The sequence below is a fragment of the Schistocerca nitens genome, chromosome 8 (assembly GCF_023898315.1).
Source record: "Schistocerca nitens isolate TAMUIC-IGC-003100 chromosome 8, iqSchNite1.1, whole genome shotgun sequence".
NCBI classification, from domain to species: Eukaryota; Metazoa; Arthropoda; class Insecta; order Orthoptera; family Acrididae; genus Schistocerca; species Schistocerca nitens.
This window is the reverse complement of record NC_064621.1, coordinates 315,904,875-315,932,597: the sequence shown is the minus strand read 5'-3', so window position 1 is coordinate 315,932,597 and position 27,723 is coordinate 315,904,875.

Here is a 27,723-nt window from a genome sequence, read left to right as displayed (position 1 = left end):
TAGTAAGAGGGTCTTTATAATGGCATTATCAATAGTATATCGCAAAAGTTTTAAAAGCCTTACATATTTGGTGATATTAAACAATTATACTTTGCTGCAGAGTTTGAAATTTCGTTCACAATGAGGGATCTGTACTTATATTTGCATACTATGATAAGGAAACGATATATTTATTATACATGAAATTGTTACTAGTGACGATACTTAATCTTATTTTGGTGGTAAGTGATGAACTTAGGATAAATTGAATTTTCGTCGCTATCTTGTTGCACGATGAGACATCTATACTTATATTTGCATGCCACAATAAGAAAACGCATATTTGTTATACTCGAAATCGTTACTTATGGCGATAGGTAATCTTATGTTCGTGATAAGTGCTGAACTTACGATACATCGAATTTTCGTCGCTGTTTTGTTGCACAACGGTTTTGGCTATGTTTCATCTCTCTCTTGTTCCACCACTACTGTCACATATCATGTTCTGTTGAGTGGAAATATCTCAAAAGTTCTGCTTGTGTATTACGAAAATATGTAGTTTAAGTGATACATTGCAATACAAATGTCTTCAAAACTCGTTCCTCCTTCCATTCTAAAACCGTACTTGCTATGTTCATTTGTATTTAGACTTGTGTGTGTGTGTGTTTTTTCTGCAGAGGGTATTTTGATTATATTTTCATGTTATTTAGTACCTAATTATGGGAAATGCAGTCAGTAAACGTTTTACAGACACTGGCATCATAATTCTCTTCACTAAATCTTATGGCATTCTCGATATATCGTTTTGCACATAACCTATAGTTGGCTTAGTTCAAAAGCAAATAAAACAAATATTAGGATGTTACAAATATCAATTACGTTTTCCGGTGTAGGAAAGATGCATTATCTCCTCCCCCCCATCCCCCCCATCCCCCCCCCTCCGTCCCCATATAACGGTCGAAACGCTGGCTGTTATCAGTTATGTGCATGAACCATCAGTACTATTTCCTCAGATGGAAACGCCAGAAACTTTTGTTTGGAGATAATATCGTAACATTTCATAAGCATCATAGAACGTTAAATATGTGGAAATATTTTATTTAAAGCTTGATCTTCATCATCGTCACATTCCTCTCAAGTACTAGTATTTAGCATGTTACGAACTCAGTAATTTCCATCTTCCAATACCTCTTTCGCATTTCGGCTTGAAGTTCAGTATCTTCTGAGGAATTCTGTAAGCAGACATCCTCACGAGGTGTTGTCTCCAAACTTTACGATGATTTCTCAGGGACCTAATCTCTGCTGTTTGAATTTTATTCTCTAGTTGGTTCTTGGTAGCTCAGCTTTCCGTTCCATAGGATAACACAGGAACAGTGTTAACTTTATACAATTTCATGATAATTTCTTTTACCATTTTTTGGCCTAATAATCACCTAAAGGTACCACAGACAGTTTGGAATTTGTGTATTTTATTTGAGACACGTGTTCTAAAATTAAATTAGCGAAAAACATTTTTCATCTGACTGGATATTTTCGTCGAAATGCCATTACTTTTGTTTTGTTGGTAGAAACTTTAATGTTGTACTTCTTGTAAGTTTCGTTCTGTGGGTATACAGATCTTTGGAGATTATCTTCATTCTTTTGAATACGAACAGTGTTATCAGCAGACAAAAGTAAGTACCTCATTCATTATGTTAATTCCTTAGTTTACGTTAGATTTCAATTTCCGAAGAATGAAGTCAGTGTAAATACTAAAAAAGGTAGGTGATTCCACAGCCTTGTCTAAAGCCTTGGTTAATAATTACTTATTCTAATCTATTCGTACCACTGTTCGTTACAGAAGATGTAGTTTTGCAAAGACTTTTCACTACCTCTGATAGGTGATAAAGGATATCCACATTCAGAAACAATCTGCCATAGGATATCATGGCTCAACGTCGGTTAAGACCATATGGGTTTCTATATTAAATTATTTGTGTGTTTCTATGACGTTTATTATTACACATTCTCTCTGCATGAACGACCTGATCTTAATCCATTTTTTTCTTCAAAAATAATATATTCTGCGACATTGTTCACGCTGGTTATTCATTATCTTTGGGTGCTGTTTGTAGACATCATTTACCAGATTAAGATTTTAGATAGCAATCTATTATTGGAGCGAAGCACTGACCGTTATAAAATGCTAAAAAGTCAAATAAAAATAATCTAGATCGCGTTTTCAGATTTTTATTCGTTAGCAGCCGGATTCGGCCCTTTACTCAGGTCATGTTTAGGCTTTTCCCGGCTGTTACGGCTGCTGGTCGCGGCATACGCAGGGATTTCCGTAGAAGTGAGCAGTGACATTCCTACTTCAACGGATCTCACTCCGTCTATCACCACCAACAGCCATAATGGCGGAAAAGAGCACAGATGGTCTGAGGAAAGGGCCGAAACCGGTGGCTAACGAATAAAAGTCTAAAAACGCGATAGACACTGTTTTTGTTTTATTTTTTGGTTTAGAAGACCAATGCAGCGATATTTTTACTGTTATTACGCTTCTATATGTTTGAAAAGAGAGATTACTTCTGCTGAATATAAAATGGTCCGGGATCTTCCAGTTCGATCAACATGCATTGATCACTTCTAAAAATCTTTTATCCAGTGGTAAGCCACCAAATTTAACCAGCTCTGCATTTATTCCATGGACTACAGTAGCTTTTCTGTTCTTCATGCCTTCCAAAGTCTCTTGTAGTTCGTCCACATTAAATGGATCTAGTGTTTCATTGTATATATATTCTCACGTGTCGTCTTCGGCCTTCTGTGTACACTACTGGTCTGTATAATGATTTATCCTTTGTTCACTGGGTTTCATGTTCGGTGAAGCAGTGTCTTTTTATTCCTTGCTGAGGGCTTTCATGACTTTGTATGCACATTGCTGTCAACCGTGAACGTCGTCTTCTAAGACGCTTATGAATGTATCCCACGACTCTTGGTGTACTTTGCGCACTATTTGTTTCGCAGCATTCTTTTATATTATATGTTTCCCTGCTTTGTGATGTTTTTGTCTCTATAAAACTTCAAATAAGCTATTTGGTGTCCTTTAATGCCTTCTTTAAATACTGTGTTCCAAATTCTGTGTCATTGTTTCGCATCTGTTTTCTTCCCTTTACCAAGTGCTTCTGAGGTTGCTTCAGTGGTGCAGGTTTTGATATTATTACATTCGGAATCGATGTCTTTATTGACTAGTACTGATGCAAACTTTTTTTGGAGTCTGTACCGATAAAGTTTCCTAATACTGTATATCGACAGGAGATTTTCTTTGAACAACTCGTGTTAGAGTTTCTCTGTCTTCTTCCATTTCAATTGTAACCTTATCTTAGGGCCTAAAAGGAAGTGATCGCTAACTATATAAAAACTTATATCTTGCATAAGATTCTTCATTTCATTTTTAATTAGAGTGTAATCAATCACAGACCTTAATCCTCCTGCACTCCATATACACTTGTGAATGTTATTATCCCTGTAAAATATGTTAGTAATTCTAAAATTGATGAAGGAGTCTAACCGGAGTAGTTCACGTCCATTATTGTTAAGAGTCTTTTCTCCAAAAAGTCCTACAATTCCCCGTACAGGTGGGACTCCAAATCTTGCTTTAATATCGACAACGGTAACAACATGGTCTGGTATTATTAATTGCGTTCACTTCATTCCGCAGATGATTGCAAAAGGTATTATTTTCATCCATCCTTCCCTCGTCAGGACCGTAGTTTTTTCTTATTTTCCGTTATTACTGCAATGTCTACTTTCCTCTCTTTGAGTACTTGATTCAACTCGCTTTCTCTGTTTGTCAATCCTCGAACATTCCATATTGCCAAATACACATAATCCGCAACGCCAAATCGTTTGTCCTTTTGATTTGCCGGTTTTCACCACTTCAGCCACTCCTGTATCCGAGGTTGTTTGTGAGTTTGCCAGTAATTTTATAACCCCCTGGGTGCGTTACGAGTGCTTCACAGGCGCTCGGAACGAGCCTTCGATAAGACAATGTCTCCTGGGAGGGACAAAAAATGAAATTAATGACTGTTTTTCTCTAGCTGGCAGTAATTCAGAAAACCTATTTGTGTGTGTGCTTGCGTGCTTAGCATAGAATTTTAGCCAACATGTATTTTCTGTAGTAATAACCTTAGTCGGACTAGCCTTACCACATCACCTGAATTAAGCCTAAAAATTAACTGTTTAGCGCATTATTTTGTAGCTACATGTGTTTAGACATCAGAACAGCATAAAACTGGCCACTACATCTATGAGTTCAGAATCAAGTTTTTGGCGCTTGTTGTATAATGTGCGTGAAATAACATTGTGACACTTGACGTAAACATTGCATTTTCTTGTATGGCTGACGTATTTCAGCAGATACTTTAAATGAAAGAACGCTGTAACACTTAACAAGGATAATAGTAGAATTTATTAATTGGCAAAATAACAGGAGGGTTTGCTGTGCTTCAAATCATGTGTGTCATACAAACCTAGCTTTGCACGTTAACTGATGCTGATTAATGCATAAATGTATGGCATAAAGAGTGTGTGTGTGTGTGTTTGAGTGATGATGCCAATTTACGCCATTCGGAGCCAAATAGCTTTGAAAATTACGCTATAGCAAGTTTAGGTCATTTTTCAGAAATTCTACATTTTATTGAGATAGTCGACATTTTTATGCAATTCGGGTTATTGACTCCCTCATTTTAAAACTGCAATGATTTTGGCAGGAAAGGTGGGAAAAGGGAGTGGGAGGTGATAGAGCAGTGAACTGGGTACAAAGCACAGCTGGGCTAGTTCCGCCATATTGTTCTTTTTTTAATTTGCCACTATTGTCACCTTTTACTTTTTAAATTTCCCATCTCATCCATCTTGCATTTTGGAATTTCCCACGACCGCCATCAGGCATTTTTAAATTGCCGCTCACTTGCATTTGCATTTTTGAACTTCCCAACACTGCCATCTAGAATTTTTCGGTGACTCCTGTAGCAGAAACTTGAAGTGTGCACTAAAGTCTGTATACATAAGAAGCGACTGAGGATGAACTGCCATTCAGTAATGTCCACAGGTTCAAGGTTATTTAGTTGGTTTCATGTTGAATAGATGATTTGCAGAATTAATCGTAATGATGAGTAAAGAGTCATTCTAGATATATGTTATACTTACGTATGTGACCATTTACGTGGTGACCATTTGTAAGTTATTTTTCAGTTGTTGATAAATTAAGAATATATTCCACTGAGTTTTGAATCAAATTTTGGGAACAGCAAATATTCAAACAATTCATAAATACAAAATTGCTTCCTAAATAGTTAGTTAAAGGGTTGTGGTCATGTGTCCATCACAGATGAAAAATATTTATTTGGGGTTCAAAGAGCAGTGCTGTTTCTGAAATGGAAAGAGGTAAGTACATTTTACGGCGCCCAGTGTGGTGGTCATCAGTTTTTTTGATTTGGCAAGCCTAGCAATTATTTAGTACACTAAGTTAGGACTTTGGATCTCAATTATACTGAGGTGCTATGAAATTATTTCAGTAAAAATCATTCATCTTGCTAAAACATAATTCCAGTAAAGAATTAATATGTAACGTTTAAATAACGTTAACTGGCATTAGAATAGTTTCTTATCTGAATGTTTTCATGCATTACTTGGAGTAAGACATGTACTGTCTCACGTCCTGAAATTACGTCTCAGTTTTTTTGATAGGTTTTCTATCTCGATTATCTAAAATGGATGGATTTCTTGGTGGTGCTTTCTCTATTGTATTTTTATTAAACTACATGGTGATATCTTTGTGAACACCGCGATGCAGTGTCCTTAAATGTAATGGGATAGACATCTAAATTTCTTAAGATTGTGGGAAACACTATCTACAGACACACAGAAGCAAAGTGCACATTTTTCCTTTTCTTTTTCACTCTTGCCTTGAGTTATGACCATCTGGCATTCGTGGCCCTCCCCTACCCCCTTATCCAAAAAAGAATCATAATGCCAATTTCTTAACTTGCTGGTATTGCGTGCGACAAAGCTACATTTTATTGTAAATCGAATGGGGCCGTATAATCATTGCAAATATTTGATGTGCGTATTAAAGTGTGATAGCGATTGTGTTAATGAAAGTGTAAATCTCCACAAATTTATAGGAACACTGTGAGACCATACGGAACGAACAGAGAAATCACAGTAGGAGATGCGGTAACCTCAAACAGACAGTGTGTGTTTAAAATGAACGAACGGCTCTCATTATAAAATGTATACGTTTTTGTAAACAAGAAAAATGAAAGAAATGTTACAGATATTAAAGGAAGCACACCATTGAATCAAGCACATCCTGAATACTGACAAGTTAGGAGAAACAGAAGTAATAAACAGAGTATAAAGAATACAAGACAGGAACGTAATTTGGGTGGGCAAAACTCTTCATCAGATGGACTATGGCACAGGCAGTTGCACATCGTTCCAAGATATCTATAAAAGAAAGTGAATCAGAAGGACACAAGTCAATAGTGTAATTATTAACGTAGAAAACAGTGTTATTAAGATGGGCATGATGGCTTATATAGCTTATTTGCTGTAGCTAGAGACTAATACACAAAAAAGTAACGGAACTGTTTACAGATTGGCTGTCGGGAATGCTTTTATGTTCCAGTTCCCTAAACCACAGACAGGATATTCAATAGTCTACACTTAACAGTATCGTTTCTTTTTTTGTGAACATAGTTTTAACTTACATTGTTACTAATCCCTAACAACAAATATCAGACATTTATAAAAATAACTAAATACTTCTGGTAACTGATTTAGCACGAGGAGAACTCCTGAAAAAGATATTATGCAGGAGTCGACGTTAATGGGCTGGAACTGCTGCTGATCAATCATTGACTGTGGTAATGTGTGGAATGGTCCTTTCCGAGTCGTTGTAATGTTATAGTTACCCCTTATTGAGTAGAATTACAACTACGTGACGGTGAGTTTTCTTTCATTAAATGTAACTGGAAATCATTTCAGCTAACGGAGAACAGGAATTTAAGTTTGGAATTTAATCCTTGCATGTTAGGACGCCGGAATGTTCACTAATATCTTCAGATGAAGAACATATGTATTTCTTGCAGTACCGTAATCAGAAACTGATCTTAAGATAGTCTGAAGCATGATTTCTTTGTATTTATGTACTACTTTCGGTTGTACAACCGCACATCGGATTTATGTCATATCATCAACATGAAACTTTCTGGTAGATTTAAACTGAGTACCGAACCGAGACTCGATCTCGTGACCTTTGTTTTTCGCCGGTCAGTACTGTATGACTGTGATACTCGAGCACTACACAGGATCTGTCCTTACAGCTTTACTTCAAAGGTCTCGGTTTAGAATCTCGATCTGCCACACAGTTACAATCTCCCAAAAAGTTTCAAATCAGTGCAGGCTTCGTAGCAAAGTTATAACTTCATTTTGGAAACATCCCAGGCTGTGGCTGAGCCCTGTCTCACCAACAGCCTTTCTTGCAGGGTGCTAGGCTTGTCAGGTTCTGAGGAGAACTTCTGTGAACTTTTGAAGGTAGTAGATGAGGTACTGGCGGAAGTAAAGCTGTAAGGACATGTTCTCAGTCGTGCTTGTGTAGCTCAGCAGGAAGAACAATTGCCTGAGACAGGCAAAGGTCCCGAGTTGCAGTCGCGGTCCGGCACACAGAATTAGCACACACTCCACTAAAGAGCGAAGAGTTCATTCTGGAACACTGAACATGGTCACTTCTAATTTCGGCGTGAGTTCCTAGCTCTGCAATGAAATGCAGAATATTATACAACGAGAATGTGAAAAGAACAATATGAGTCACACATGCACAAAATTATAATACTATGGAAAAAGAAGAACAAGAAGTTTCCATGTATACCTGCATGATAACTCTGCAGTTCAGTCTTAAGTATTAGGTAGATGAGTCATGGAACGTCTTTCAGACTATTTCTCGACCTCTTCACATAGTACGTAGGACAGATAAACACCTAAATCTTAGCGTGTGAGATCTGACTTTTTAATTTTTGTTATGAACCATGGACCTAACCGTTGGTGGGGATGCTTGTGTGTCTCAGCGATACAGAAAATCGGACCACAGATGCAACCACAGCGGAGGGGTATTTGTTGAGAGGCCAGATAAAGGTGTGGTTCACGAAGAGGGGTGGCAGCAATTTCAGTAGTTGTAGAGGCAAAAGTCTGGGCGATTGACTGATCTGGCGTTGTAACATCAATCAAAGCGGCCCAGTTGTGCTGGTGCTGCGAACGGTTGACAGCAAACGGATACTACAGTCTTACCATTTCCCGAGAGCATGTAACGCTACTGTATGGTTAAATGATGATGGTATCCACTTTGGTAAAATATTCCGACAGTAAGATAGTCCCATAATCTGATATCCCAGCGAGGAATGCTCAGAAAGATGTCTTTATCATGAGAAGGAAAACGCATTCTACGGATCGGAGCGTGGAACGTCAGATCCTTAATCGTGCACTCAGGTTAGAAAAATTTAAAAAGAGAAATGGATGTTTTAAAGTTAGATATAGTGGGAGTTAATGAAGTTCGGTGGCTGGAGGAACAGGACTTCTGGTCAGGTGAATACAGGTTTATAAATACAAAATCAAAGAGGGAATATTCAGGAGTAGGTTTAATGACGAATAACAACTTAGGAATGCGGGTACGCCATTACGAACAGCATAGCAGACACGTTATTGTGGTCAAGACAGGCACGATGCCCACACCCGCCACAGTTGAACAAGTTTATACGCCGACTAGTTCTTCAGACGATGAACAGACTGAAAATATGTATAAGATACAAGAAATTATTCAGACAGTCAAGGGAAACGAAAATTTGGTAGCCATAGAGGACTGGAATTCGATAGCAGGAAAAGAGAGAAAATCAGTAGGTGAAAATGGACTGGAGGAAGGGGATGAAAGTGGAAGCCGCTTGGTAGAAGTTTGCACAGAACGTAATTTAATCATAGCTAACGCTTGGTTTCTGAATGACAAAAGAAGGCTGTATACGTGGAAGCGACCTGCAGACAACGCTAGTTTTCAGATTGATCATATAACGTTAATAAATAGATTTAGGAACCAGATTTTAAATTGTAAGACATTTACTTTGACAAGTGCGGAATCTGACCACGAATTATTGGTTGTGAACTGCTGATTAAAACTGAAGAAACTACTAAAAGGGAGGAATGTAAGAAGATGAGACCTGGAGAAATTGAAAGAACCAGACATTGTCGAGAGTTTCCAAGGGAGCGTCAGGGAACGATTGACAAGAGTAGGGGAAAGGAATACAGAAGGAAAAGGGAGGGTAGCTTAGAGAGAGGAAACAGTGAAGGCAGCAGAGGTTCACGTAGGTAAAATGACGAAGGCTAGTAAAATACGTGCGTAACAACAGAGATATTGAATTTAATTGATGAAAGGAGGAGATATAAAACTGCAGTAAATGAAGCAGTCGAATGGGAATACCTGTGTCTAAAAAAATATGATTGACAGGAAGAGCAAAACGCTTGAGCACATATGGCTAGAGGACAAATGTAAGGATTTAGAAGCGTATATCAGTAGGGGAAATACAGTTGCCACCTATAGAAAAATTAAAGAATTAAAGAGACCTTTGCACAAGAGAAAACCACGTGAATCAACATAATATGCTCAGATGGAAACCAGTCCTAAGCAAAGAAGGGAAAGTAAAAATGTGGAAGGAGTATATAGGGGACCCATACAAAGTAGATGTACTTGGGGGTAATATTATGGAAATGGAAGAGAACGTAGATGGAAGAGATGACACTGCTTGAAGTATCTGACCGAGCACTGAAAGTCCTAAGTCGAAACAAGGCCCCGGGGTAGAAATACTGATAGCCTTGTGAAAGCTAGCCGTGAGAAAACTCTTCCGTCTGGTGAACAAGAGGTATGACACAGGCGAAATACCGTCAGCCTTTAAGATAAATATAATGATTCCAATTACACAGAAGCAGGGGTTGTGAAAATTACCGAACTATCAGTTAAATAATTCACGTAGACCAAATACTAACACGAATTCCCTACAGAAGAACGGAAACACTGGTGGAAGCCGACCTGGGGGTGGATCAGTTGCGATGCCGGAGAAACGTAGGAACACGCGAGGAACACGCGAGGTAATACAGACATTATGACTTATCTTAGAACATAAGTTAAGGGAAGACAAGCCTACGTTTTTAGCTTTTGTAGAATTAGAGAAAGCTCTTGACAATGTTGACTGGAATACTCTCTTTCAAATTCTGAATGTGGCAGGGTAAAATACGGTGAGCGAAAGGCTATTTACAATTTGTACAGAAACCAGATGGTAGTTATATGAGTCGAGGGACACGAAATGGAAGCAGCGATTGAGAAGGGAGTAAGACAGGGTTGTAACGTATCCATGATGTTATTCAATCTACACATTGAACAATCAGCAAAGAATACAAAAGCCAAATTATGAGTAGGAATTAAAATCCAGGGAAAATAAAATATTACTTTCAGGTTTGCCGATGACATTGTAATTCTGTTAGAGACAGCAAGGATCTTGGAAGAGCATTTCAACGGAATGGACAGAGTCTTGAAAGGAGGCTATAGGAGAACATCAACAAAAGCAGAACGAGAATGATGGAATGTACTCGAACTAAATCGGATCATGTTGAGGGAATTAGATTAGGAAACTGAGACACTTAAGGTAGTAGATGCGTTTTGCTACTTGCGCTGCTCAACAATTAATGATGGATGAAGTAGAGAGGATATAAAATGTAGACTGCTAATGGTGAGAAAAGCGTTTTAGAAGAAATGAAATTTGTTAATATCGGGTATACATTTAAGTGCCACGAAGCCATTTTGGAAAGTATTTTTATGGAGTGAAGCCATGTATGGAAGTGAAATATGGTCGACAAACAGTTTAAACAAGAAGAGAATAGCAGCTTTTCAAATGTGGTGCAGCAGAAGATTATACGGGTAGATCACGTAACTAATGGTAAGGTACCAAAGGAGAGAAAGGAAATTTATGGCACAACCTTAGCAGAAGAAGGGATCGGTTGGTAAGACACGGTCTGAGACATCAACGGATCATCTGTTTAATACTGTTGGGAAAGTCGAGGAGTGGGGGGCGATAATCGTTGAGGGAGACCACATGATGAATACAGTAAGCATAGTCAGAAGGAGGTAGGTAACTTACTCAAAGAGGAAGGGGCTAGCAGAGGATAGAGTGGAGAGTTGCATGAAAACAGCCTTTTGACTGAAAAACACAACTACAACAATAACAACAATAAAATATTTTACATTAAGAGGAGAAAGCTGTTTCCTTAACTTTTCAGTTTCCTTCTCCAGTCGTAGCGGTAAGGATCCCACGCCGAGCCGAAACATTCAAAGCGTAGTGTAGGAAGTCCCTTTAGTAGATTTGTTTCGTCTTCTAAATATCCTGTCAGTAGCATTTCTGTTCATGAAATCTACAACAGAAGTCTGAAAATATACATGGTGAGTTTACAGAGACGGCAACATCGACGAAGTGATAATTTGTACTGTGTAACAGGCTATCGGTCAGCTGGGGATAGCCAATATGGCTGGCAACGTTTCTGGGCTTTATACTTTGCTGTCACCCATACATCTAGCCTCTCAGGGGATAGAAATACGCCAGAATTACGTTTTAATTGCCGAATGCTGCTCTTCATTGTCTATTTTTTTTCTCAGTCGGAGTTCCTTGTTCTGTTATTGAGAGAAGACGTTATATTTTGTATTTTATCAGCAAAGCCTCCCCTTCAGCTTGCAGACCATGTGTCGTCTGTAAGGCTGCTCACCAGGTGCTGACGTCCACATATGCTCGCCAGGCGGCAGGAGGATTTCGCGACCCTGAAGGCTTACCAGGAAATAGCGTAGCTGACCCGTGACGGCCTCCGCCATGTCTGCGATTACATACGAGAACTCATTTCCGGTGACCTGGCCCGAGGCGGCTGGCGGGCGAGCGTATCTTCCGGCGGCGGGACACACCCCCACATTCTCCAACGCCACCCCTGTGTGCATGGGAGGCCGTGGCCGCACAATGACCTGGCCGCGGGCCTGGTTTTTGCTTCACCCCGAAAAATATATGAAGTTGGCCTCATCTCTTAGCAGCAGGTATTCCCACTGCGTCAGACAATAGAGGTTATTTCTAATGGTAACAGATTTCTGTGGTGTTTACGCTTTTTGTTGGTGGCTGGTTTGCGATTGGGGTGTCATCAATCGTGTGACTATTCGGATGTGGCCGGCCACAGCTTCCTACTCTGCGACGGCATCATCATCTCAGAGCAGCACTTATACTCAAAATTCTCAACTATTTGTCGAATATAACCCACTGTCTTACTTCTATACTTTTTACCCTCTACAGCTCCCTCTAGTACAATGGAAATTGCTTCTTGATGTTCTAACACATCTCTTACCATTCTCTCCTTTCTAATTGAGAGATATTTTCTACATTTTGTTTTTGTCGCCGTATCACATTCTGATTTCTTATATAAGAGCACCTACTTTTCATTATCCATCCGCAGCACTGTATCTCAAACGTAGGTATTCTGTCCTTTTCTGCTTTCCCCACAGCTCATGATTCACTGGTATACAATTCCCTGTTCCACACTTAAAAGTCTCAGAAATTTCTTTCTGAAATTAAAAGCCTATGTTTATCACGATTAGATTTCTTTCAGCGAGGAAAGTCCTCTTTTGCTGCGCTAATCTCCTTCGTGCATTCTCCTTCCTTCGTCCGACACGTGCTATTTGCTTTCAACGTAACTTAATTTCACTACTTTGTCCATTTGATGACCCCAAAGTTTTGTGTTAAATTTATTCTTAGTCTCATTTCTGCTACTCACAATTATTTTCGTCTTTCTTTGGATTACTGTCTACCCATAATATGTACTCATTAGATTGTTCATTCTATTTAGAAGGTCCTGAAGTTCTTCATCAGGTAAGTGGATAAACTTTTATTGATTTGCATGTGTACCGCTACTGACAAAAACTTTGGTAGAAATAGGAACGAGATCAAAACATCATCATGGATCTGCTGATCACAGTTTCGTGCTCTATGAACATGCGAGTTTTCGTATAGTGTTTGGTGAGTAACAAGTTCATATCGTACGAACCCATGTTCCTCTTAGTATTACATGCTTATCGACTAACAAGTAATCAGTTGAAACAAGAACAATTAGTTTTCAAGAAATACACGGGAGAAAATACACTTTTGACACAAAGGTGTGAAAACACAACGCTACAATGTGAACACTATAGCTTGCCAGCATCTAAACAGTAGAAGGCAGAAGAATTAACAGAGTTTAAATAGTAGTACACTTGTCTTAACAAGTAAATTTTGAAACATTCCTCATAGAGAAATCTTGGCAGAATATAAGCAGTAGATGGGAGAAGAATTAACAGAGCTTAAGTAGTAGCACACTTGTCTTGACCAGTAAATTTTTAAACATTTCTCGTGGAGAAACAGCTTCTGGCTAAAACTGCTCTAAAAAAAGATTAGATAACAGTACCGATGGCAAAAATATTTGTTTTGGTGTTCACCGGTTTCGGTTAGTGTTCGACCCTGCGGAGATCCTCATACCAATATGGGAGGTGGTAGTGGTGAATGGAGCGGATGTTATAAATCCACGAACGACATATTGAGTTACAACACCCGCTCCATTCTATGCCATCACCTGCCAACATGGTATGAGGATTGCAGACACTGACCGAAACAGGTTACCACCGTAATAAATGTTTTTGTGATCGCGATGTTTTTGAAATAATTTATCATATCATGAAGAAAAGGAAGATAGGAGTTGCCCAGAAACCCACTATGAGATGATAAATCAAGAAAAGAACAGTATGGTTGGATACCAGAACCTTTTTCTCTAAAGTGATTAAAAGAATTTGTGACGAGTTTTGCTCATTCGTCCCCACGACTACTATTCCCCTAAATACAATGAGATGAATGTGATCGAAATATTTAAAATGAACACACCATTTAGTCGTAACTGGAATGGAAACCTGTCCATCACAGAAATACAAACTTTTCCCCCCCAAAGCACAAAAACATAAATGGCAGTAACGTAGTTCAGCATCAGAAACTAAATGCAATGCTCTGTTGGTTTAGCCAACCTTCCCCGTACCTCGAGATATTTACTATTTGTTTATTGTTATTTATGGCCATTCCACCGACAATATGCTGGTCCCTCCACTAGTAATTTAGCAATAGGAATGTTACGGGCATGCCACTTGATTTGATTTTTCCCAATGAGTTTTCTTCATAAGACACTTTTTATGAAGCTATAAGTCTAATAAGCAATAAACTGATATATATACTTATTCCTGCATCATGTTACTTAATGACGTTTCTCTTTACTTTCTCTTAGTTGCTTTTCATTAGCTATCTTTTTTTGTCTCCTCCATATTCACATTTCTGTTATGTTTTAACTTTCGCGTAGAGTGCTTCTAAATATCTTAGTTATCTATTCGTATATCAAGATGGATTGTTCTTAAAAACTTACTGTTAATTGCGAAGACTTGTTTTCTCAGTGCAATTCTTCTTTTATTGTCTGTTACACCTCTGTTGACATATGTTGTAATGCTTCCATGTAGCAACATTCATTTACTTCCATTAGCAGTGTATTTGCTAAGTTTGCCCCCAGTGGTTTGTTCAATTCATATAACCTTTATGTTATTCCCGTTTGTGTTTCAGTCTGTAACTGTCCAGAGTCGAGACAAAACTTTTCGCACAACGTTTCATATCCTCTTCGGAAAATGCAAAGGCCGGCCGCTGTGGCCGAGCGGTTCTAGGCGCTTCAGTCTGGAACCGCGCGACCGCTTCGGTCGCAGGTTCGAATCCTGCCTCGGGCATGGATGGGTGTGATGTCCTTAGGTTAGTTAGCTTTAAGTAGTTCTACGTTCTAGGGGACTGATGACCTCAGATGTTAAGTCCCATAGTGCTTAGAGCCATTTGAACCATTTTTTTGAATATGCAAAGACTCCTGTATCATTAGCAAATTGATTGCACTATACATTTTTTGACCATGTACTTGTGTAATTTATTTGTGACATGAGGGAGAGAGAAGAAGCGTTTATTGATCACATAGTAATTTGCGGAAATGTAATAGTGGTTTGCTTATATGCAGTTTTTTAGCGCCACGTGTCTTTTGTGGAACTAAAATGTACTTGAACTGTTTCCATATTTCATATAAAATCATAAATTACGGTTGTAAAGTATAGAGAATTAAATAAAAGAATAATAAGAACCAATGGAATAGACGATTATATGTGAAGTAGCAAGGTGCTTTATTCAAAGAGTTTGTAACGAACGTTCCTTTTATTTGACAAGTACTACATAAAAACAGCGAAGATATTGTTAAGGTATTTAGCGTCTTGGAGTCTCTAGCATTTGGGAGTTTTCAGCATCTGTGAGTCTTTGTGTAGAAAGTTTGTATTCGAGCTTTTAGCGTATGTGTCCAGAGTACTCGCGTTTATTAGGTTCATGAGCCACGGCGTAAAATTATTAACTGCACTATAAGCCGGGCTAATTAGAAGTTAATTTCTGTTCCTATAAGTTACTGTCAAAAGTACGAAATATGACAGAACTGAGATAACGCTAATATCCGTCGAACATCTCAATCGATCAAAGATCGATATCATTAATTCCAATCTAAGAATCTCACTTGTTCCCGAAGCTACTATTCACACATTGCATCGCAGCTTGAATTTCTGTTATGGACATTGTTCCGACATTATCGCAAGCTAAAGTGTGGACCATTCATGTAGTGAACCATATCAAAGAAGCTGTGCTAATAGAAACCGAGTTAAGGAAAAACTCTAGTATCCTACGATTTCCAACAGAGTATTACGAGAAGTGAACAGTGTATTGGATTATCTCTGGACAGTAATAATACTAATGCTAATAATAATAATAACAGTTTATTCCTCAATAGTATTAAAGGGAATAATTTTCTACGGACAAAACATCGTGCTCTGTTAAATGAACCTTGTGTCTTTTGAGGTATTAATTCGGTGTACATGTATTACGCTAATAAAATATGTCAGTTCATTTTGAAATGCGAATCGGCTGCCAGGTAACTGTTAATTACCATCTTTGGTGGCAACCGCTATACAGTGCAGCTAGTCGAAAACAATAATTTGAATATAATCTTACTGACATAAGGGACTACAACAGATTTGTGTAACCCGAAATGTAGAACATATTAGTGCAAAGAGCGGAAATTATGAATGAATCTTGACTGCAATAACAGAGAGCGTCATGTCACCTCGCTTTCCCGTATTTCGGCGAGGTACAGAATACTGGCTGGGCATAGAATAAAGACGTAACACGTTCGCTAATTGTGAAAGTGCCAGTAAGCAGCAACAATAGGTAGCGTCACCGATGTCGCATAACGTGGCACTCAAGGGTAACAAACCAACAACATACAGTTTATGCATGTGATTTTTGTGAGGATTTATTGACTGTATACAAACAAAATAATCATTGTTGTAAACCTGCTCATGTTAGATGTTCACAACGCCCGGAGTGACAGGAAGGATGTACTACAACGAACTGAAATCCATAGACGACGTTCATGAGAGAGGCAAACATACAGGGTTATAAAAGACACAAAAACCAAGTACGTATCGAAGTAATTGACAAGACGAGCATGCCGTAATAGTCGATATTTAAAGTTTGAGTCATTGCTCAATGTCCTTCAGTTAAATATATTGTAACACCTGTGGGATGGCTACGGCAAATGTGTCGCGCTGTTGAATTCATTTTGTAGTTTAGGCAATATTTGCGTATTTTGTATCTGTAGTTGTTTTTTAGTGTTGATTGGTAGTAGTACGTAATATTTGACCAAGCCAAAGAGGTCCTATAGGTTGAGATGTAATGGAAAGAATGTGACCGACTAGGGAGGAGGGAACAGAGATGGTTAACAGTAGGATTGGAAACTTATTCCCTGAACAGGTGAATGGGACAGGAGAATTAAAATCATCGAATGTGACCGAGCTAGACTCGTTGTTTTTGACGGAAACGACTGAAAGAAGCAGTGTCGGAATGTTGATACCCAATAGTGATTCAACTGCACGACCTGACAGAATGGGAAATCATAACTGGGACTAATCAAGAACGGAATCAAAGGACTCACAATTTAAAGAGGAAATATTATGGGCTCACCAAGGACAGGGGCTACAAGAACGGAAATACAGGGAGGAATGGGATGAAAATGGTAGAGAATTTAAGGAGGAAGAATTAGAAGCTAAACGGCAGCGGGAGCTACAAGAGAGAAAATCCAGGGAAGAACACGATCAAAAAGACTGAGTATACAGGAATAAAAAGTTCAGAAAGAGTGAGAATTTAAGGAGGAAATCAAACAGGCGATTGAAACGTTAGGTGCTCAAAATAAGGAAAGAGCCGATAGGCTGGCAGTCGACTCCTGCCACAGCTCGGTAAACGTGACGCCACCAGCAGTCGACCATATGTTCGCCCTAAAGATGGACACTGCGATCGGCTGAAACCGGTCTGCACTAAAGAAATAAAAAATCGCGAATAACACTGTTTTCTTAATACTGAGTTAATTTATAGCAATCGATGTTTCTCGACAACCATGTTGCCCAAACATTATATATTGTGACCATCAGGCTGTCAGATTTCTAATGACCTGTAAAATGTTACATGAAAGGCTCATGAGGTTGCAGGAATATCAGATCGATATTAGATACATTAAAGTGAAGGATAATATAGTAGCCGGCACACTATCTAGATTAGCACAGAAACTAACCAATGAAGACATTATAATTAAAAAGAGACAGAGTTTTAGGGTAATGCTATTGAAAAATATGCCCTTCCGAAAGGACTGTAAATAAATGCGTAAAAATTTATCAGTCTTACAAGACCAAAATACGAATTGGAATTGTGTAATAAACGCTTTATACGCCGATGAGATGGATCATCGATTATTACATTACAAATTCCTTTCAGAGTTCCTGTTTCATCGAGCGAATATTAATAAAGGAAGTTGGAAAGTGTGTGTACCTCAAACGTACATCTCCGAATTTGTGTGGCATACACGTTACTACTAGGGACATTTTAGCGCTACTAAGTACGATGAAAAAATCAAACAAAATTGTTTTTTTTCCGATATGAAACAGAAAATACAAAATATTCTTAAGGTGTGCACCTTATATCAAAACGTAAAACCTATTAATTATAGAACTAAGTTAGTACTACACCCAAGAGTTCCACCAGAACCTTTAGCGAAAGTATCTTGACATGTTTTGGAACATTTCCGTCTACTAGAGATAGATTTAAATATGTAATTGCCTTTTATGAGTTGTTTCAAAAATACGTTATAATGTACACATTAACGTCTACTTACGTTAACCGTATATTGTCCTACCTAATTAAAGCCTACATATCTAAAATTGATAACCCGAGTGCTATTCTGTCAGGTAACGCAGTGTATTATACGAGCAACGACTGGAAGCTGTGTGTGTTAATATTAGATGTAAACCATATATTTAAATCACGATATCATGCAGAAGAGTCGCCATTTGAACGTACGTTTAAATATTTTAACAGATTTATTCTCTTTTATGGTGGAACGCAACAATATAAGTGGAATAGGGTAGGTGTCAGTCTTTGAAGTGCAACAATATACCGCACTCACCCACCAGGCATACTTTAGCGGAGAAAATTACAACACTCCTGAATCTAATGAGTAGGTTAAACCTTTACCGAGCCAAAAAATTGTGGAAGTCGATGGTGGACGCCGTGCGTGAATCATTAAAGCATACTGCGCGACTCAGGAGGGCGACATTCGACCGTAAATTGGGTAATAACGTGACATATACCATAGACGATGAGATGTTACGAAGAAGGCACCTAGTTCATTGGATCTTAAGACGTTGGAAAAGAAATGGCAACATGTTTACGCCGGTACTTGCCGCATTATTCGCATTCCGCATGAGGAAAGCTATTTGTTATTTAATAAAAATAATTTGCGGGAAAGGGGGTGTGTCGAAAACCAAGGATTTGTTTCCTAACAAAGGTCTTAAGAAATTTTTTATATGAAACCTTTAGTGACGGAATGAGAAGCTTTACCTAAGTGGTTTTCATAACTTAAGTAATCCAGTTGGAGTAGGACTACATATTACTGCTTTGATAATGTTCTGATCTTAGTAAGTATATATGAATTCTTTGTTTAACAGTATAATGGTTAATAACAATGAAGTTGGTTAGTACTTCGTTCTTTAATTTTTTTGAGCCCCTCACGTGTAACTGTTCCTGAACAGAGGCCTCGGATTAAGAAAAAGCACAATAAGTTATCGAATTATTTGCTTATTAAAATGTCGCGGCACTCGTTGCCCATTGAGGTGTCAATTATTTCAATAGAGTTGTCCCCGGAACTGAATAGGACAGAATCGTGGCATTACCTACTGAAAGTGAAGTAAGAGAGTCATTAATTCAATAGGATTGTGCCAGGAGCGGAACAGAACGGAGTCTTGGCATAACCTGCGGAAATGAAAATGATGTGAGCATTAAGAGTGATTGTGTAACAATGAAATATCGAATGAGCAAACTGTTGGTATCTGACAGTAGTGGTAAAATGAATGCTAAGAACTATTAGAAAGGCTAAAAGGCTACATACAACAAGATCTGTGATTGCTGGGGATGAAATTTCATGAGTGACATTAATGGACATTATGTTTATATATTAAGTCATGTCTGTATGTGTCCCCTTTATTCTATACTCGTCATTCTGGATCATGTGTGTAGACATCTTACCCGTCGCTGAGGCTACAGTTCAAACAACCCGAGGGACTGCTTCTTTTATGTGATGGGGCGAGTCATCTTTTGGCTGCACGGCTCCAGGTATGGTAACTACGACCTACGTGACGTTCCATGACGTAGGCGGAGGGCGTCGACGTCGGGAGTTCGCTCGCCTCACAACCTAGAGGCGGAGCGAGAACGAGCAAACAAGAGACATTCACCTACCATTCTTCACTGGAGGACGTTATACAAGAAGCGAGCTGTCCGTTGATATCAAACGTAAATTTGATCATCATTTTAGTCCAGAACATAACGCATATCAACAAGCAGAGTCGGTATAAATCAGATGAAGCATTTGAAGAAAAAGAAGACCCTCAATAGAAGATCGGCAGCTGTAGGCAATCCGAAGAACGCATTACTGAACTTAACAGAGGAGACGTAGAATCGGCGAATGGAAATTGAAAAGAACGAAGTCTAAAATCACACATCAAGGCGTGTATCCAAGAAGCTATGGGATGTGAGGGCAACAAGATCCATTGTTCAAATGGCTTTGAGCACTATGGGACTTAACTTCTGAGGTCATCAGTCCCCTAGAACTTAGAACTACTTAAACCTAACTAACCTAAGGGTATCACACACATCCATGCCCGAGGCAGGATTGGAACCTGCGACCGTAGCGGTCGCGCGGCTCCAAACTATAGCGCCTAGAACCGCTGGGTCACCCAGGGGGGTGATCCATTGTTTCGATGGGTTTGTTGCAAACTATAAGAAGAGGCGACATGGGTCAAATAAAGAAAATTTTGTGCAGCTTAGACACTGATGAGGCGGCACAACATTTGCTAGCTATAAGGGAGGCAACATGGGTCAAACAATGAGAAATTCACGTTGATTAGGTATTGAAGAGGTGTCACGACAATAAATGACGATTACCCATATTCCCTATGTCCCACTGCTGCAGTCGCACAGATGACCTGCAGAACCCAAACATTCATTCTGTACAGCCACACAGGGCGACGATATGTATGAACATCGCAGACATAGGTGTACAAGTAACTGATAAGGCTACAATCAGTTCCAAAGATTTTAAAGGAAATATTTAAGACTATTATTATAGATTTGACTGCGTAATTAGTATAAACTGACCCAGTCAGTGATAGACATAGAGTAATTGTTTAAGTTGTGTGTAGTATCTAAAATGAAATTTATAGCCAACTGACTTATTTAGTATGTTAGGAAAAATCGAATATCTATGTTTCCGATAATATTTTGAAATGCTTATGTTACTCCGTAAAGAAGAATTTAGTGTACAATGAACAAATAAAAAACCTATTGTATAACTTTTGTAATCATGTGTATATCCCATTCCCATATATATACTGTTGGTCGATCATAAAAACGACAGAAGGAAAAAGAGAAAGAAAAAAAGACCCAAGAAAGATCCAAAACCCTGGTCCATAAAAAAGAAACTAGAATTATCCAATCCTAAGTTACAGCTAAACATAGTTTAGGACGAGCCCAAACCCTCTAAGAGAAAAATCTGAATCGACGAAAGTCATCATATCTCGCGGTTACCTGATGCGATGACAAACTGATTAAAATAAATTAGTCATCGTTTGAGGTCTGTGTAACGCCTCGCTATACAGGCCGAGTCACCTGACATTACCACTGGAAACACCTCCCAAACCCCAACAAACATGGAATAACCAATTCCGCAGACTGAAAGTAAGGAGAGGGGCTGGTGTAACAGGTTAATAAAAAGCACTAAGAAATGCACGAAAGTATGATTTTTAACACATTTTTATGTATTTTAAATGGAAAACTGTTACTATTCGCTTCACAACTGAAAATAGAAAAAAATACTTAATCAATGCCGTATCTTAAATTGTAAAATATTAATTACATTTAGACTAATTTGTAACGTAAAGTTGATGCTTGGGTAACTCCTCAGCAGTTCAGTCGTGTGCATAGGAGGGAACCAAATTAATTAGGGATACAAAAAGAAGAGTGATGTAACGTAGGAGCAGAAAAGATTTGAACAGCACTTTACGTCCACATGCTAAGATTTTTATTAGTCTTTTTCTCTGAAGAGTACTGTACTGATTTGTTAGAAGAAAACGTATATTAACATGAGAATTTAGTTAAACTTACAAATTTGAATTTTGTTTTCAATCACAGAATGTAAAAGACTGTGTCTTGACGTTTCAGGCCAATAAATGTTCAAAGTGGAGCCCATCATTTACTGTACACGTTTGCTATCTACCGCGTAGTGAGTGTCTTACATTACGCAGTACATCTTGTGTAATGTTCCCTCAGGTTGCCTGAATACGATGTTTCATATCCTCTGGGGTTGTACTCACATAACGGTACACGTTCTCCTTCAGAAATACCCCACAGAAAGCAGTCTAAAGGTGTAAGATAAGGAGGAAAGGTTAGCCATTTTTTCGTCCGCTCCGTCTTATGAAACGCCTGTCGAAAATTCTGTCAAGAGCCAATCTAGTGTTCATTGCAGAATGTCCAGGCTCACCATCATGTTGATACTACATACTTCAATGCGTTTTCAGCGGAACATTTTTTAGTAATGTTGGCACAACATTTTGTAGAAACTATATGTATTTTGCTGGTGTTTGGTTGTCTTGAGCGAACTGAGGACCGGTGAGATGGTCGCCAATTACTCCGCACCATACATTTACATTCCATGGTCGCTGAGCTCTACCTGTCGCAGCCAGCGAGGATTGTCCACCGAACAGTGATGCGTGTTTCGTAAATTCACTGCACTGTGCTTTGTGAAACTTGCTTCATCGGTAACATGTAGAACTGCGACGCTTTCTCTGTTAATGCACATACACAGAAACTCATTCGATTTTTAAAGTCATCTCCATGTAATTGCTGATGCAGCGTCACATGATAGGGGTGAAATTTGTGACGATGAAGTATGCGCATTACACTAATTTGACTCATTGCACTGCCTCTAGCGATGTCACGTGAACTCATGTGTGGGTTCACGGCAACAGCAACTAACACACCAACTGCACCTGCTTCTCGTGTGATTCGGCTATTACGGGTGTGTTCGCGTGTTGCGGTCTTGCCTGTTGCATACAATTGTTTGTAGATGTTTTTAAATGTGCTGCGCGTCAGATGATCTCCGTCCAGGTACCTCACTGCATACAACCTGCAGGCTGCAGCTGCACTTTGTGTACACTGGCCATAGATGAGTATCACACCGGCCTTTTCAGAGTTACAATAAACCATCTTCCCAGTAGTTACAACACTGTACACACTCCAGAATTAGATTTCCACTCTGCAGGGAGTGTGCGCTATTATGAAACTTCCTGGCAGATTAAAACTGTGTGCCGGACCCAGACTCGAACTCCGGACCTTTTTCTTTCGCACTTTCCCGCGAAAGGCAAAGGTCTCGAGTTCCAGTGTCGGTCCGGCACACAGTTTTAATATGTCAGGAAGTTTCACTGTACACACTGTTGTACTTGTGACCCTCTCACTTTCATACTGTGCATACGTCTGTTCTTACTTATGTACAGTACATTGCCACAGACGTCCGGCAGCGCAGTGTACTTCAGTTATTCTGAGTACAAGGACTAATTCAGCAAGCGCTACATGCAGACGCTGACACATCGGAGTCTTCGTAAACATACCCCTACAGATCTTGTTTGTTACAAAACGCGACTGAACGTCTGACGTTTCAAGCGTCTACTTTATGTAACAAATTATTCTCGATGTTCTTAATAATTTACAATGTAACAAACGGTATTGATTAAGTATTTCTTTATATTTTCAGTTGTGCTAACAATAATAACAAGTTTCCATTCTAAAAGAAACGTGAGTATCTCAATGGTTTGTATTAACCAATTGCAACCGACCGTCTCCTCACTTTCGGTCAGCGGAAATGGTTATTCAGTGTTTGTTGTGGTTTGGGAGGTGTTTCCACTGGTAACGTCAGGTGACTCACCCTGTGTACTTGTCTTTTTTGAAACAAATTTATTTCAACTGACAATGAGCAATTCCATATTTCATATAAAATCATGAATTCCCGTTTTAATATAGAGAAAGTTAAATAAAAAATGATAAGAACCAGTGGAATAGAGTATTATAGGCAAACTAGCAAGGAGTTCTATTCACAGAGGTTCTAACTAACGTCCCTTTTGTTTCACAACTGCTATATTTTTAACGTCTTTTGCGTCTAGGGGTCTTTAGCACATGGGAGTTTTCAGCACCTGTGAGTCCTCGTATTCAAAATTTGTGTCCGAGCTTTTAGCATATGTATCCTGAGTATTCGCGTCTCTTAAGTTCATGCAGCAAGGCGTGAAATTTTTAACTTCACAGGAAGTCGCGTTAATTAAAAGTGAATTTGTGTTCGTTTAATCTGTTAAAAGCACGAAAACTGACAGACCTGAGATAACGCTAACACCATTGAACATCTCAATCGATAAAAGATCGATGTAATTGATTCCTATCTAAGAACTTCAGTTGTTGTCGAAGCTAGTGTTCAAACATTGCTTCACAGCTTGACTTTCTATTATGGCCCCTGTTTCGACATTTATTGCAAGCTAAGTGTGACTATTTATAATAGTTCAAATGGCTCTGAGCACTATGGAACTCAACATCTTAGGTCATAAGTCCTCTAGAACTTAGAACTACTTAAACCTAACTAACCTAAGGACATCACACACACCCATGCCCGAGGCAGGATTCGAACCTGCGACCGTAGCAGTCCCGCGGTTCCGGACTGCAGCGCCAGAACCGCTAGACCACCGCGGCCGGCGACCATTTATAATAGTGAACCATATTAAAGAAACTGTGCTAACATAAACCGAGAAACCGAGTTAAGAAAAAACTGTAGTGTCCTACGATTTCCAACTGAGTATCAAGAGAAGTAATTTATTTCTGGACAACCACAATAATAATAATAATAATAGTTTATTTCACACTTATATTAAAAGGAATAATTTTCAACGGACAAAACATCGTGTTGCGTTAAATGAACCCTGTGTCTTTTGAGGAATTAATTTGGTGTACATGTGCTACGCTAATCTATTTTTGAAACCCCGAATTTATAGGCGCAAATTAGCGCAAATAGCAGACATTATCAACAAATCTTGCCTGCAGTAACGGACAGTGTTGTGTTGCCTAAATTTCATGTATCTCAACGAGGTGGAAAATACTGGCAGGGCATATAAAAAGGACGTTACACTTTCGATGGTCCTGGAAGTGCGAGTAGGCAGCATTAGAATGCTTCATAAGTTGACAAGGCAGCTGATCGGAACTGGAGATACTAAGACTTTGAAGTTAAGTTCAGTCGTGAATGTGATGGCAATGTGGCGCGAGGCGATACTGTCTTGCAGGACTTGCTATACACCATGTGAGGGATGATTACTGTTTAAAGGCAATAGCGGGAAGTCTTGATATTCGAAGACAGTCCGGCGCTGTGTTACAGTTTTAAAATTTGTATGTTGAACTATTTCTGGTAAGACAATATACGCTGTGTAAGAAAACTGCAATGTAAGTCTTAATATGAATTAGTGCTGAAAGTGTGGTTGTTAAGTGAGTGGGCGCTTAAAGAGCATTTGGTCGGAATAAAATCGAAAGGTATCAGTGAAGAATTTTGTCTTAGACAACACCTCAAGAAATTAGTCACAAAAGCCCATAGGAACAAAGTATTTAGCCACTTTTCAAATGCGTTGTATAGGATATATGCTACCATTCGATGTGAGTGAAAGATTTCGTCAGTTATGCTCTCACTTAACAGTGTTTGCCAAAATAAAAAAAAAATTCACTCAGTTAACGTTAAAATCTCTACTCTCTCAAAACTTACTTCAAGACTAGCATAAGAAATGTTGTTCATGAGAAGTGGATTACAGTTATTGTTGTAACTTGCTCTAATAAAGACCTTTGTCAGCAAAAGAGAGATAATTTTATTGTGTGCTGCGAAGAAATTTCATCAAAGCACAAGGTACTATTTAGTTTACTAACCTAATATTTTAATACACATGCGTATCACGGAATATGGACTACAAGCAAGTGTATTTTACGTTACATCAAATGGCACAGTGATTATACATTCTCAACGGTTTATTGTCACCGTTTTATCTATGATGCGTCAGTGAGCAGACAAAGTGGATTTTATGTTGGTTGTTGGTTGATTTTGGGGAAGGAGACCAGACAGCGAGGCCATCGGTCTCATCGAATTAGGGAAGGACGGGGAAGGAAGTCGGCCGTGCCCTTTTGAAAGGAATCATCCCGGCATTTGCCTGGAGCGATTAGGGGAAATCATGGAAAACCTAAATCAGGATGGCCGGACGCGGGATTGAACCGTCGTCCTCCGGAATGCGAGTCCAGTGTGGATTTTATGCCCTTTTTCTAGTGTGATCTAATATGGAATAAATGGTGTATGTTACATTTACATATTTAGCAATTATTTTCTATGCTGTCACAAGAGTTGCATTTTCTGATTATTCTGTTGTCAGTGGAAACCTCAAATTTATTAAAGCAGAAGTTAATGTTACTTGTTTGAATAGCACTGATGATACACATTTTTCACGATGTTACACACGCTGTATTTCATTGATAACTTGTTAGGGTGAGTGTGTGTGTAACAGTCGAAAAGGTGAACCATCTGTATTTAACTTTTTGACGTTATTCGAGTATTAGCATTTCATGTCAGTATTTTGTTACATTATTTAGTGTATGTGTTGCTTTGTGGGGAGCTAATGACAATTTATGTGCTTCGCTGTGTAAATCAGTGTAGTGGTGATGTTGCTTATACGGAAGGTTTCCAATTAGGGGTGTTAGAATGCTATTCATTGGTAATCTGAAAGTTGTTGAGACGTAATAAATGCTGGACACTAGAATCAGGGTTGTTTTCATACTACTTGTTGGTAGTCTGAAGCTGTTGAGACATAATAAATGCTACACACTACAGATAATAATTTACGTTTATGATTATTTTAATAATAATTTACATGCACTATAAATGTAGTGTGTGGTTCAGTAATTGCTTATCCTCTTCATAAGCTTTAGGCTTTACATGGGCTACTTTTCTTGAGCATGTTGCACTGAAGGTGATGACGCAACTTCGAATCATCACAGTTTACAACCTTCACTTCTGAGACTCTAAACAGAGAAAGACATGGAGAGGGAGGATCATTATGAGGTCTATAAATGAATGACTACACTACGATATGCGAATGAATGTACAGAAAAATAAATGGTGATGAAGAGAAGACCCCTAGTCGTATTAAGATGAAGACTTGTTACAAAGAACTTAATACAACCGATTTATTATGTGAATATAAAAATTAGACTAGCGCATGTGAAGAGGATACTGCTGACCATGACAAGTCTACTGATTTGTAACTTAGGTTTTAATTTCGGGAAGATGTTTCAGAGAAAGTAGGTTTAGAATACAGCATTGTGTAGCAGGGGAAACCGGAATAGGAAAGAATGGAATCGTCTGAGGTGTGACGCTGTAGAAAGATGTCCAAAATTAGATTGAATGTGGAGGTTATCTGTAAAATCGATGAGAGAGAGGCATGTAAAAAACTATGAGAAGAAGAAGGGACAAGTCGATAGGAAACATATGAAGACATCATAGGATAACCTCCATGGTAAGATATGAGAGACAACTTGGAACATATTCAACAAATAATTACTAATCATAGATGCTGTGGTTAGCACACCAAGAAATGGAAGAACCGGACACAAACCCGTCTCTCTCTATTATGATTTAACACCCACAAAGATATGGATGATTCTCTTTCGTTATATCCAAATGAGCTAGAATTTGCCCTTAGAAACTTACTTTTCTGATCCAGAATTCGCCTGTAACTGCTTCCTTTTCTGTTCAAGCTGGCCACTTTTTTGATGTTTTGACAAATGGTATAATGTGTTCTCACTCACTTTAACGTAGCATGTAACGTTAGCAGCCGGCCGGCGT